The 12529-nt window shown below is 50.5% G+C and overlaps 1 protein-coding gene and 1 pseudogene across 1 annotated transcript in view; both read right to left on the bottom strand.

Moving 5' to 3' along the window:
• PAIP2B (poly(A) binding protein interacting protein 2B) overlaps positions 1-12529 on the bottom strand; it is a 118710-nt gene that overhangs the window by 58873 nt on the left and 47308 nt on the right. The gene's annotated exons all lie outside the window — the stretch shown is intronic.
• Positions 5181-10085, bottom strand: LOC129463019 (homeobox protein CDX-1-like; annotated as a pseudogene).

The following is a 12529-nucleotide window of genomic DNA, read 5'->3' as shown; positions in this document are numbered from 1 at the left end:
GATTTGATGGAAATGCAGTAAGCCTTAGCCCAGATCGGTAGAGAATGTGGACTAAGATTCCACCAAAGCAACAGGTAAAGCCCTTCTGGTTTTTTTATCTACAAGGCGTCAATCAGTGGTCAAGAAGAGCCTGTGGAAGTTTGCACTCTGCATTCCTGTTACTGCAGAAGCTGGCTGCAGCGGGGTAGAGCTAGGCTGGGGCTAAATTAAGCACTGGCTTTTGTCCATCTATGCTGCTATAACAAAATACCTGAGACTGGGTCATTTATAAACAATAGAAAATTTCCTACGGTTCTGGAGGCTGGGAGGTCTGAGATGAAGATGCTGGCAAGTTGAGTGGTAAGAGCTGCTCTGCTTCAATGTGGTGCCTTGTTATGTCCTCACTTGGCAGAGGGTGGAAGGACAAAAAGCCATCAAACTCACTCCGTCAGTCCTTTTATAAGGATGCTGATCCCATCCATTAGGGCTCTGCCTTCAAGACTTAATCATCTAAAGGTCCTACCTTTTAATAGCTCATTGGCCATTAAGTTTCTATACAGGAATTTTGAAGGACACATTCAGATCATAGCATAGCATTCCACCCTTGGCTGCTCAAGTTCACGTTCTTAAATGAACACATTAATTCCATCCCAATAGCTCCCAAAATCTTAACTTGTTCCGGCATCAACTTTAAATTCTAAGTCCAAAGTCTGTAAACATGGGTAAGACCAACTCAAGGTATGATTCATCCTGAGCCAAATTTCCCTCCAGCTGTCAAATCAAACAAGTTACGTGCTTCCAAAATACAACGGTGGAATAGGCATAGGATAGATATTCCCATTAAAGGGGAGAAATAGGAAAGAAGAAGTAGCTTAGTCCTAAGTAAGTCCAAAATGCACCAGGTAAACAACATTAAATCTTGAGGCTTGAGGATAGTCTTTGACTTTATGTCTCACCTTCCAGTCACACTGGGGTGAGGGTTGGATCCCCAAGGCTCCAGGCAGCTCCACCCCCATAGCTTTACTGGGTGCAGCCCATGCCCTGGCTCTCACTGGTTGGAGTCCTGTGCATGCAGCTCTCCCAGCCTAGCATTGCACACTGGTGGCTGTATAGGTCCAGGGTCTCAGGGGCAGCCCTGCCCCAGTGGCTGTGCTGGGCATTGCCTGGGAAGGTGTTCTCTGTGGTGGCCCTGCCCCACAGCATTTCTCTGCCTGCATTTGATGCCCCTCAGTCCTTGACATATATCACTCACTTGGTTTTCTGGCTGCCAAGTCTCTTTTCTTCCTACTGCGCTAGCTCAGTCTCCTTTGCAGGCTCCTTCTTACTGCCCTGTCTTTTGTTAATGAAATGCTCAGTCTTTTGACCTCTTAGTTCTCTATCTACAGTCAATCCTTGGTCCCATGTATTAATACCATTTAAACCCCAACAACTCCCAAATTTATATTTCCTCTCTGACCTGACTTGATTACATCAGTTCAAGGGTTTTCATCCTCAAGAATGGTATCTCACATTCACATGTCCAAAACTGAACTCTTAATCTTTCCCCTCCATCCTGCCAGTTGCTAGGCTAAAGTCCTCAGAGTTTCCCTTGACTTTTCTCTTGTATGTTACCTTTACCATGAGCAAATCCTGCTGGCTCAGTCTTCTAAATATATTCAGAATATAACGATTTCTTATCAATGGCAATGCCAACACCCCGACACAAAATGTCACCATCTCCCCTTGGATTACTGCATCAGCCTTCTGTTTTCCTCGCTCCCTCTCTTGCTTCCATCCTTGTGTACCCCATGATCTATTCTTAATGCAACAGGGAAAGGGGTCCTTTCAGAGCTTATGCTCAAAATCTTTGTCTCCCCTCCTCCCATCTCACTCAAAGTCGATGCTCAAATCCATACAATGACCTGCAGGGTCCTACATCAGGTGCTGGCAAACAGTAGCTGGATGGCAAGTTAACCAGCTGTTTCTGTAAATAAAGTTTCATTGGAACACAACCACACTCATATGTTACGTATTGTCTATGGCTGCTTTCACACTATAATAGCAGTGTTGCCTAGTTATGATGGGGGCCATGTGACCCCCAAAGCCTCAAATATTTACTATCTGGCCCTTCACAGAACACATTTGCTAACACTTGCCCTCCATGATCTGGCTCTTTGCTGCCTCTCTTGCTTTGTTTCTGCTCTAGTCTTCCAGCCTCCTTGGTTTTCTTAGAGCCCGCTAGGCAATCTTCCACCTCAGGGCTTTTTTTTTTTTCCTTGGGACAGAGCCTCACTCTGTCGCCAGGCTAGATAGAGTGCAGTGGCACAATCTCGGCTCACTGCAACCTCTGCCTCCTGGGTTCAAGCGATTCTCCTGCCTCAGCCTCCTGAATAGCTGGGACTACAGGTGCGTGCCACCACACCCAGCTATTTTTTTGCATTTTTAGTAGAGACAGGGTTTCACCATGTTGGCCAGGATGGTCTCGATCTCTTGATCTCGTGATCCGCCCGCCTCGGCCTCCCAAAATACTGAGATTACAGGCGTGTGCCACTGCGCCTGACCCATCTGTCTTTTAAAAAATGGTTTTAATTTGAGTTATAATTTATATTCAATGAAATGCACAGATGTGAATGTACACTTTGATCAGTTTTAACAAATGCATTACCCATGTAATCTACCTCCTTTCAAGATATAGAGCATTTCTATCATCCAGAAAGTTCTCCTGTGCTTTAATCCTGTCTAGCATTCCCCCAGCAGCCGCTGAACGTGCCTGAGGACATTGGTACAGGACTCTGGCCTCCCCAGAAGAGCTGCTTGGACAAGTCTGCTTGGCTTACCCTAAATCCCCGCCTGCACTCTAAAAATTTCCATCTTTAAACTGGTTGTACCTATAACCCTCCCTCATCAAATAAATAAACAAACCCTGAAAAATAGGAGGACAATACCCCTTCCTGGCCCAGCAGCCCAGGACCTAATATTTACTGTATACCCAAACTTTTAGAAGTACGACTTGCATGGGTGGGGGCTGGCAGCTGCACCCCGTCCTCCTCCTGATAGCCTCTATCAGCCTACAGGGCCCTCAGAGCAGATCTGGCCAGGCAGCCTGAGCCTGGAAGTGCAGCGCAGCCTCCTGCTCGTTCACCCTCACTAGGGTGACAGCTGGGCTCACCCATTAAGCAAGAAGGTGAGGGTGGGAGCGGGATGACCATTGGCTGGACAGTGACACTCAGACCCCAGCCTGGGCAAGCCTGTCTGAAAGCCCCCTTCCTTCCGGTCCAACTATGGAGGGAGGGGGCAGAGCATACAGGGTTCCCCATCCTTTAGACATCCTTCCTCCTAGGAGAGGGAGCTGCTCATTAATTAGCCAAAGCCTTCTTGAGGGCTGTAAGTTTGACAGGCTGGGTGTGTGGGGGCCAACCATGCTAAAGAGAGAGGCTGGTGTGTCAGAAGGCAGCCACCTCACCAGAGGAGGGTCAGCCCCCTTGGTGACCTCCTTCCCCTGCTGGACACAGCACCCTGCACTCTCCCCATGTGAATGCTGCCCTCAGAGCTGCTTCCAAGGTCAGGTTCTAGCCCTGTGGGTGGGGACATTGTGTTCATTTACAGTGGGTCATGGTTGCCTCTGACATCTCCAACTCAGAGGCAGTAGAGAGGAGAAGAGAAATTCCCCGCACCTCCTCCCTCCTCAGCACCCCCACCTCTGCACACCTCCACATATGGAGAGCCTGACAATGGTCCCTGGGAGTGCCTCCATCTGCATCTCCTTTCCATGCCTGCAGCAGCCACGCCCACTGTCCAGACCCTCACCCACCTGGCTCAGTAGGCGCTGCACTGCCTCTGGTCCTGCCCCTACACCTGGGCCTCTGTACCCGTCACTTCCCCCAGTCTGGTTATTATTTCCCCCAACAAGTAGGCAGCATGTAAGGTCATCTGTTGAGTAGGGTGGGGGGAGATAGTAAGGTGGGACCGTGAGGATGAGGAGAAGCTTATGGTCGTGCTGGAGACTCAGCTGAGCAGGCCCATTGGCTGCCTACCCAGTGGTCATCCCACTCCCACCCTTGTTTCTTCTTTGTAAACAAAACCTTGACTTCATTAAATGTTGGACACCTAGGAACTTCATGGACCCTTCTGCAGCCTCCCTGCCATGTAATTGTAAGTCTAAGTCAACCCTAGTAATTTCATTCCTCTGGCCAATGATTGCTTTGGGGTGTGGGCATGAGCTGCCTCTTCACCTGAGCCTGAGCCACAGCTGCCCTCTGCACCTACCATGCTGATACGCTGGGCCAGGGAGAGCTCCATCTCGCTGGAGATGAGCTGTGAGGGCCTCTGCTGGTGGCTGGGTGGATCAGGTAGCTATAACGGGTTTTGTTCAGAAGGGAAGGTCGTCCATCAGCTTTTCCTCAGCATTGGCCATGCAGCGGTCCCCTGGGAAAACACACAGACCTGCTGGGCCCTTGTGCAACTGACCCCCATGGCAGCTGACAGCCACAAAGGGGAGAGTCGAGACGGCCAGGGACCACAGGCACCCCAAGAGCCGGCTGAAGCAGTTCACGAAGGTGCTGGCAGGCCTGTCTCTCCTTGGGGACTTCAAGTGACATTCAAGAGAGAACTCAGCTATCTCCTCCCATGCCATACCTCTTCCTCCTCCTCTTCGCTGGAGCAATAAATGGCATCCCACACTCTACACATCTGGTACAAAACTGGGTGTCTCTTCCTGACCCCTCCCTTGGTTCATCCAAGTAGCCACCAAGTCCTGTCTGTTCTCCCATCTCCACCGCTACAGCCATGTCCCTACCTCCTCAGTCCTGCCCTCCTTCTGGTCTCTCCACCCGCACTCTTCCCCTGTCATCCATGTACAATACAGTGCCAGACCGGTCTTTCTACAGCAAAATGGACTAGGGCCCTTCCCTACCCACAACTCTTGGAGCTGGAGGTGGAATTAAAACTCACATGTTTTGGCTTGGCATTCAGAGCTCTTTCCCTCTTGGCACTGGCTTATCCAGAGCGCTCATAGTGTGGGTTTGGTGCAGAACTGGGTATGAGGTGGTGCTTTCCCTAAGAAGAAACGAGGCTGAGATGGGGGGATTTTCTGGGTTCAGAGTTAGACCTATGGAGTGCAAGGTTCCTCTGAGACACCAAATGAAGTGGTCCAGCTGGCAGCTGGCTCCTGGTCTGGAGCTTCAAGGAGAGGTCTCAGCTCAGAGCCACATTCAAAAGCCAGCTTAAATGCAGCCTCCTGCAGGGAGCCCCCGGAGCTTCCACAGCCTCAGATCTGCCCCCTGCGTACCCCAGATCTCTTGCCAAGTGGCGTTTGGGTCTTCATGTCATCTCCCTCCCATGTCTGGGAGTAAAGGTGAGGTGCAGGAACTTGAGCTTGTGTACTCTGGTGTCTTCAGGGAGAATGTGTTAGGTAGAGGGGAGGCGGCTTGGAAAGAGGGAGACTCAGAGGAGAGTCAAGGACATCTGAGCAGGTGAGCCTGGGAGCAGGAAAAGGGATGAGAGTGAGCAGAGGAAACTACTGGGGCAGGAGAGCAGGTGGAAGGATCAGGGAATGAGGGGGGCTGGAGAGGTGGGGGTGGGGATGCTGGTGAGGGGCTGCCTGCCTCCCGCAAGGGCCAGTTCACCTGGTCGCCCCAAACCCCTCCCTCTGAGGGTGGGGCCAGAGGGCCCAGAGCACGGATCAACCCAATTGAGCAGGCATGAGGTGGACTTGGGTGGGTGCTGGGCTGGACTCCTGGCCCTGGGGAGCAGCTGCCACCCTGCCTATTCCATCCACTTTCCAACTCGCTGCCTATTGGAGCAGATGCAATATGGGGTGCCTTGTGAAAGATGCTCCTAGTGCACTTGCTGCCTGCTGACCCTCCCCCAGACTGCCCCGAGCTCTCCAGAGGGGGGTCCTGTGGAGGCTTGGCCTAGATTCTGAGCCCTGCCTCTCATACCTGGGACCCCTCCCCCAGAGGCAGCTGCTTGAGTACCCTGGAAGCCAGTCTGTAGCCTCAGGCTAGAGCTGGGTCCCTCCCACAGCCCTTCTTTAGCGTATCTATTTGGACTGACTGCTCATTTCATAGAGAGGGGTGTGTCTTGCCCCAGCCCATCTGGCATATCTAAGGCAGCTGTGGTGTCAGAATCTGCAGCTCCCATCCCCCAGCTTTGCAATACTAGGGGAGGCTGGATCCCACGTCTCTGAAGTCCCACCGGACTGGTGAGATGGGGCTCCAGGGTCCAGGGCTGCTCTGCAGGCTGTGGGGCTCATCTCCAGCTCCGAGCCCACCTGGTGTGCTCAAGTTGCTCACCTTTGGGCCTGTCCTGCCTCTCAGGCATTCAGCTGACCCCGAGGGACTCTCCCTCATCTTGACCACCAGTTACGGGCCCTAAGTTAGAGGTTCCCAGAACCTTAGACCATTTGGCCCAACCCTCCATTTTTCAGCTGGGGAAACTGAAACCAAAGAGGGGAAGCAACTTTCTCAAGGACCCCCAGCAAGTCAGTGGCAGAACTGGGTCTAGCAGCCTCCTCCCAACAGAGGTCCTCCCTGACCCCTGAGCCTTTACTGCCTCGTTAACTTCCCCATCTCTGATGACAGCTTCACCTCCCTACAGGAACCTTGCCTACCCCCACCCCTACCTCCTGCCACCCCTATGGTGGGTCTCTGTCCAAGGAAGATGTAGCCCTGGTCCTCTAGGCTGACTGGGGCTCAGAGGAAAAGCCTGGCCCAGAGTGTAGGAGCTAGAGGGGTCCTTGGAATTCAGGTGGGGAAACTGAGGCCCAAAGAAGGCAGTCCCCACGTTTGAACTCTGCCTGGAGAAGGGCTGGGTCTCCTTCCTGAGTGGTAGGTTTGACTTCATCAGCCTGGCCCTCAGTCAAGGTGACGGTCCAGGCCCACCACACCTCGAGGTGGTTGACCAGAGGCGGCGGTGCCATAAAATGCATTTCCTGGGAGATCCACCCCGGAAGCGCAAAACATTCCAGGGCTGGTGATTTGGGCAAGCCCCCTTCCCTCTCAGCCCAGTTTCCCCATTTCTGCAATAGCTATGTTGGAGGAGACTTCTCTCTGAGACTGAGCCGCAGATTTGCTCCCGGGTGCCTACACCGCCCAGGTTGCCGGCTCCTCTGCCCCTACTCTTCAAGAAAGTCACCTCTTAGGTGAGGAAGGAGCCTCGGCCCTGTTGGGAGTGGGAGTTGGTGCACCCTCAGCCTCCCAGGCCACGGGGGATGACCCGGGCTGCCTGCAAAGATGGTGTCATCCATGGCTGCTCCCCAGCCCGCAGACACCCACCATGGAGGGTGACACTGGCTCTCCCAGTGGCTCTGAGAAGAGGCAGCCCCCACTCCAAACCTCAGAGCCACCCATGCCTTCCCTCACCCCAAAGAGGCTTTTAGGAAAATGAATCATCTCAAGTTCATACCCATGGGGGTTGCTGAAAGAAAGGACAGTGCGGGGTGAGCTGGCATGAAGGAGTGCTGCTCTCTGCAGACTTTGCAGGGAGGTCAATTAGGAAAAAGGAGTGGAATCTGGGAGAGTGAATAGCTTAGGGTTAAAGGGAGGGGATGGGGCTGGAGTGGGCTGGCCTGTGCTCCCCCTTGGGCCTTCCAGACTGGGCTCAGGTGATTCAAGGGGGCAAGCACAACCCTCTCCCAGCCAGAGAGTTCTTGCCACATTTTGGAATCGGTGCCATTCCCTTGGGGGTTGGGGGGCAGCCCCCACCTCTGGACCTGGCTGGAACTGCTGCCTCAATTCTGGATCCAAAAGGGCCTCTGGCAGCTTCTCCATCTCCCTCTCAGTCCAGCCTCCTATCTCCTTCCCCGTGTGGGCCCCAACAGGCAAATCTGTCAACTGGAGAACAAGGCAAGAAGGGTAGGGTCTGAGGGGATGACCATCTTAAAAAGGCAGCTCTGCCACCTTCTCTCCAGGACTCTCAGTCTTGCTTTCATATTGCCCCTTGGACATCATTTTGCTATAATCTAACATGTTGACTTATGGTCTTTAAAAACAATAACATTGTTGACGTGGAGCAGACTTCCCCTTTGGAATGGTTTGGAGAAGTTAGGTTTGAGGGCATCCTCTCTTCTGCAAACTGCAGCAGTAATAGGTGAGATATATAAAGTAAATAAAGGTCAGGTGCAGTGGCTCACGCCTGTAATCCCAGCACTTTGAGAGGCCAAGGCAGGAGGATCACTTGAAGTCAGGAGTTCAAGACCAGCCTGGCCAACATGGTGAAACCCCATCTCTACTAAAAAAAAAATACAAAAATTAGCTGGGCATGGTGGTGGGTGCCTGTAATCCAAGCTACTCAGGAGGCTGAGGCAGTAAAATCTCTTGAACCTGGGAGGTGGAGGTTGCAGTGAGCCAAGATCACACCACTGCACTCCAGCCTAGGCGACAGAGTGAGGCTCCATCTTAAAAAAAAAAAAAAAAAATGAAGGAAATAAACATTTTAAATTGGAAAGAAAAGTTCCTGTATTTGCAGACCATATAATTATCTACAAAGAAAATTCAGAAGAATATACAGATAAATTATTAAGACTAGTAAGAGAGTTAGCAAGGTTGTTGAATTCAAGATCAACTTAAAAAATGATTAGCATTCCTATACATCAGTAATAACAAATTAAGAAAATGTAATAGAAAAAGAGATTCTATTCACAATAGCAACAAAACCCTGAGAATATATCTAGCAAAATATACACAAGACCTTTCATGAAGAGTATTGCTATAGCCTGAATGTGCCTCCCAAAATTCATCTGTTAAAACTTAATTGCCAAGGTGATAGTATGAAGAAGTGGGGCCTTTAAAAAGTGATTAAGTCATAAGGGCAAGCCCTCATGCATGAGATTAGTGCCTTATAAAAGGGCTTAGGGATAGTGGTAAATCTGCCTTTTGCCACCATAGGTTTAAATAGTATTTTAAAATAATATTTTCATACAAGTATTAGTACACCAGGCATATTGTTCCTGCATCTTGCTGGTATCCTTTTTCTTTCTCAAGACATGGTCTTGCTCTGTCACCCAGGCTGGAGTGCAGTGGCACAGTCATAGCTCACTGTGGCCTCGACCTCATGGACCCAAGTGATCCTCCCACATCAGTCTCCCAAGTAGCAGAGACCACGGGTGTGCACCACCATGCCCAGATAATTGTTTTATTTTTGTAGAGATGTGGTCTCACTATGTTGCCCAGGCTGGTCTCAAACTCCTCAGCTCAAGCCCTTCTCCTACCTGGGCCTCCCAAAGTGCTGGGATTACAGGTGTGAGTCACTGTGCCTGGCCATGGGATTCTTAATAATATGTCTTGGAGATTGTTTCATATCATTATATTTAGAGCTACCTCACTCTTTTAACAACTGCATATAATTCCACTGCATGAATGTATCATAATTTATTTATCCGGTCCTTTTAAGTGGACATTTAGGATTTTTTTTAATCTTTTTCAGTTATGAACAGTGCTACAGTAAATGTCTTTTTCATATTTTTAAGATGAGTTTTTAAAGTCAATGTACTAGAAGAAGGAAGGACGCAGGTTTCTTACCCATTCCATTCTGGACTGCATTTTTAGAGGAAATTGTGCTATCTGGAGAACCATATTTGGCTCAGAGGATCAGGAGTGCTTGGATCCTACCCTGGTCTAACTCTTCCCTCCCCTACAACTGGGCCGATGAGAGATGGAGAAAATAAACAAGGAACATCTCATTCTTAGAGGGGCTGAAAATCTAAGGCCATGCTCTCTGGAGGACACCCCTTCCCATAACCCAGGGTTTCTCTTTGACATTTTGGACTAGATAGAACTCTGTTCTGAGGGCTGTCCTGTGCACTGTAGCATGTTTAGTAGCATCCCTGACCTTGACCCACTAGATACCAGCAGCACCTTCTCCCTAGTTGTGACAGTATCTCCTGGCTGAGACCTACTGCTCTAACCCAACATGGACCTCAGAATCCTACCACCCACAGGCTGGCACAGGGGCAGGAGACTGAGGCCCAGGAGTGCTTGGCCCAGAATAGGAATGGATGTGAGATGACCAGGCTTTGCACACCAGGATCAGCCTGTCCTGCCATAGGAGGCTCATGGAGACAGCGGTACCCCTGAGGGCCCCAAGTGTAGAGCCTTTTCATAGTAGTCCCCCTGCCCATTGGCAGACATGGCCCCATGGCACCCTGGCATCTATCCAAACATACAGTGACCTCTGCATGAAGGATGGGGTGGGAAGCTGGGGGAGATCTGGAGGCTATACTCATACATGCACAGAGCAAACCAATGGAACTGCCGACCACAGGTGGCCTCCATCAGAATCTGGACAGTAGATGTGAACTTTGCTTTCATGTCAGGGTCTGAGGACAAAGCTGATAGAGTTGGCATTTTTTCCCCATGCTTCTAGATCAGGCCATATTTGACTCCATGATCAGCCTGTATGTCTTTAACTGACTTGAACCAGGGGTGATAGATAATCCATGCCCCATTTCCTTAGATGGTTGGTCTTCACTTTCCCTCTGGTTGGCTCATAGGAATTATGTAATTTTTTGTATTCATCTGATTTGTTGATGTGGGACACCAAGAGGGAGGAACTTGGCACTCAAACATAAAGGTGAATGTCACAAATAGAGGCCAGTGGAGGGTGGGAGGCTCCCAGGGGAGGCATTGCCCAATGCAGGGTAAAGGTTACAATGTCAGGCTAAGGCTTTCTAATGAAGCTCCTGGTTGTCATGTGGTGGCAGAGGGGAGAGCTGAAATCAGGATTGTGAGGTGTGGCTGAAATGTTGAAATGTCTGCTGCAGCTCCAGGTGAGAGAGGCCCAAGACTTAGGATGGCAACAGAATCTCCCAAGATCCAGCAAGCCAAGCAAGCTTCTACTTTCTTGATGTTCCCCCCAACCCATAAATATCACAGCTTTTGCCAGCCACAGTGGCTCATGCCTATAATCCCAGCACTTTGGGAGGCTGAAGCAGGAGGATTGCTTGAGCCCAGGAGTTTGAGACTAACCTGGGCAACATGGTAAGACCCTGTCTCTACAATAAAAAATACAAAAATTAGCTGGGCGTGGTGGCGTACACCTATAGTCCCACCTACTCAGGAGGCTGAGGTGGGAGGATCACTTGAGCCCTCAAGGCAGAGGTTGCAGTGAGCTGAGATCACACCACTACACTCCAGCCTGGGTGGCAGAGGGAGACCCTGTCTCAAAAAACAACAACAACAACAAAACATAGCACACAGCTCTGAAAAGAGATGGGGTGACAAAGATCACAGAACAAAGGGTTAACAAAAGAACTGGGTTGGGCTGAATGTGGTGGCCTACGGCTGTAATCCCAGCACTTTGGGAGGTCAAGATGGGCAGATCACCTGAGGTTAGGAGTTTGAGACCAGCCTGGCCAACATGGTGAAACCCCGTCTCTACTAAAAATACAAAAATTAGCCCAGCGTTGTCGCACGCGCCTGTAATCCCAGCTACTCTGGAGGCTGAGGCAGGAAGATCACTTGAACCCAGGAGGCGGAGGTTGCAGTGAGCAGAATCTAGCCACTGCACTCCAGCCTGGGTGACAGAGCAAAACTCAAAAGAGGGCAAAGGAGGTACAGCTTTCAAATATTCAGACTTTTGCAATTGGAAAATTTAAGAAAAAAGCCATTTTATTTTTAGCGTACATATAAAAGTTGTATGGTTTGTGGTTTTGCTTTTATTTTGAATTTCCTCCTGGGGAGAAGCATCAAAGCATCTTCAGTGCTTAGACCTGGAAAGGTCAAAGTCCATCCTGGAGATCCAGTCACAACCACAGGACCACAGAAGGGCAGAGCTGGGAGGGCCTGCGGAGGTCACTGCATCCACCCACCCCACTCCCGGAACCATACAGGCTGGGCAGTCCAGGCCAATTCAAGCATTCCCTTCTGGTTCTATCAAGAAAGTCTAGGAGGGGAGTGGAGAGCTGCAGACGGGAAGGAGGGAGGTGATCAGAAGGAGGAGGAGGAGCAGGAGGAGGAAGTAGAGGTGAAAGAGGAGAGTGGCAGGATGACAGAAATTTTTGCTCTTCCTGGCACCCTGCTCCTACCCCTGGACCTGAGCCTTCCCAGGTGCGGTGCACTGAATGTCTGTATCCTGCATGATGGGATTAGTGCCCTTATAGGAAGAAACATAAGCAAGCATGCCTTCTCTCTCTCTCTGCCATGTGAGGATATAGCAAGGAGGCGTCCGTATGAGAAACCAAGAAAAGAGTCCTCACCCAGTCCCAACCATGCTGAAAGCCTGATCGCAGACTTCCCAGCCTCTAGAACTATGAGAAATAAATTAGTGTCTAAGCTACCTGGTAATTCATTATAATTTGTTACAGCAGCCTGAGCTGACTAAGGCACCAGGCCACCGAAGTGACTTGACTGCCTGCTCGCTCTTTGCTGTCCAGACCATGAGGACTCTGGTTCTCTGCCCCTTTCTCTGGCCGCTCCTTCTCTGTGTGCCATCCTTCCTGCAGTCTGCAGCTTGTGCTGCTCCTTACTCCACTGTTCTTGGCCATCTCTTCCATCTGTGAGCACTCCCTCCTTTAGTACCAATTACAATCTATGGCAGTGGGGCTTGACCTTGGACAGACCCACACACACCCCTC

Source organism: Symphalangus syndactylus, chromosome 14, assembly GCF_028878055.3.
Source record: "Symphalangus syndactylus isolate Jambi chromosome 14, NHGRI_mSymSyn1-v2.1_pri, whole genome shotgun sequence".
Classification (NCBI taxonomy): domain Eukaryota; kingdom Metazoa; phylum Chordata; class Mammalia; order Primates; family Hylobatidae; genus Symphalangus; species Symphalangus syndactylus.
Note: the sequence above shows the minus strand (reverse complement) of the source record. Positions and strands in the feature narration are given on the sequence as shown.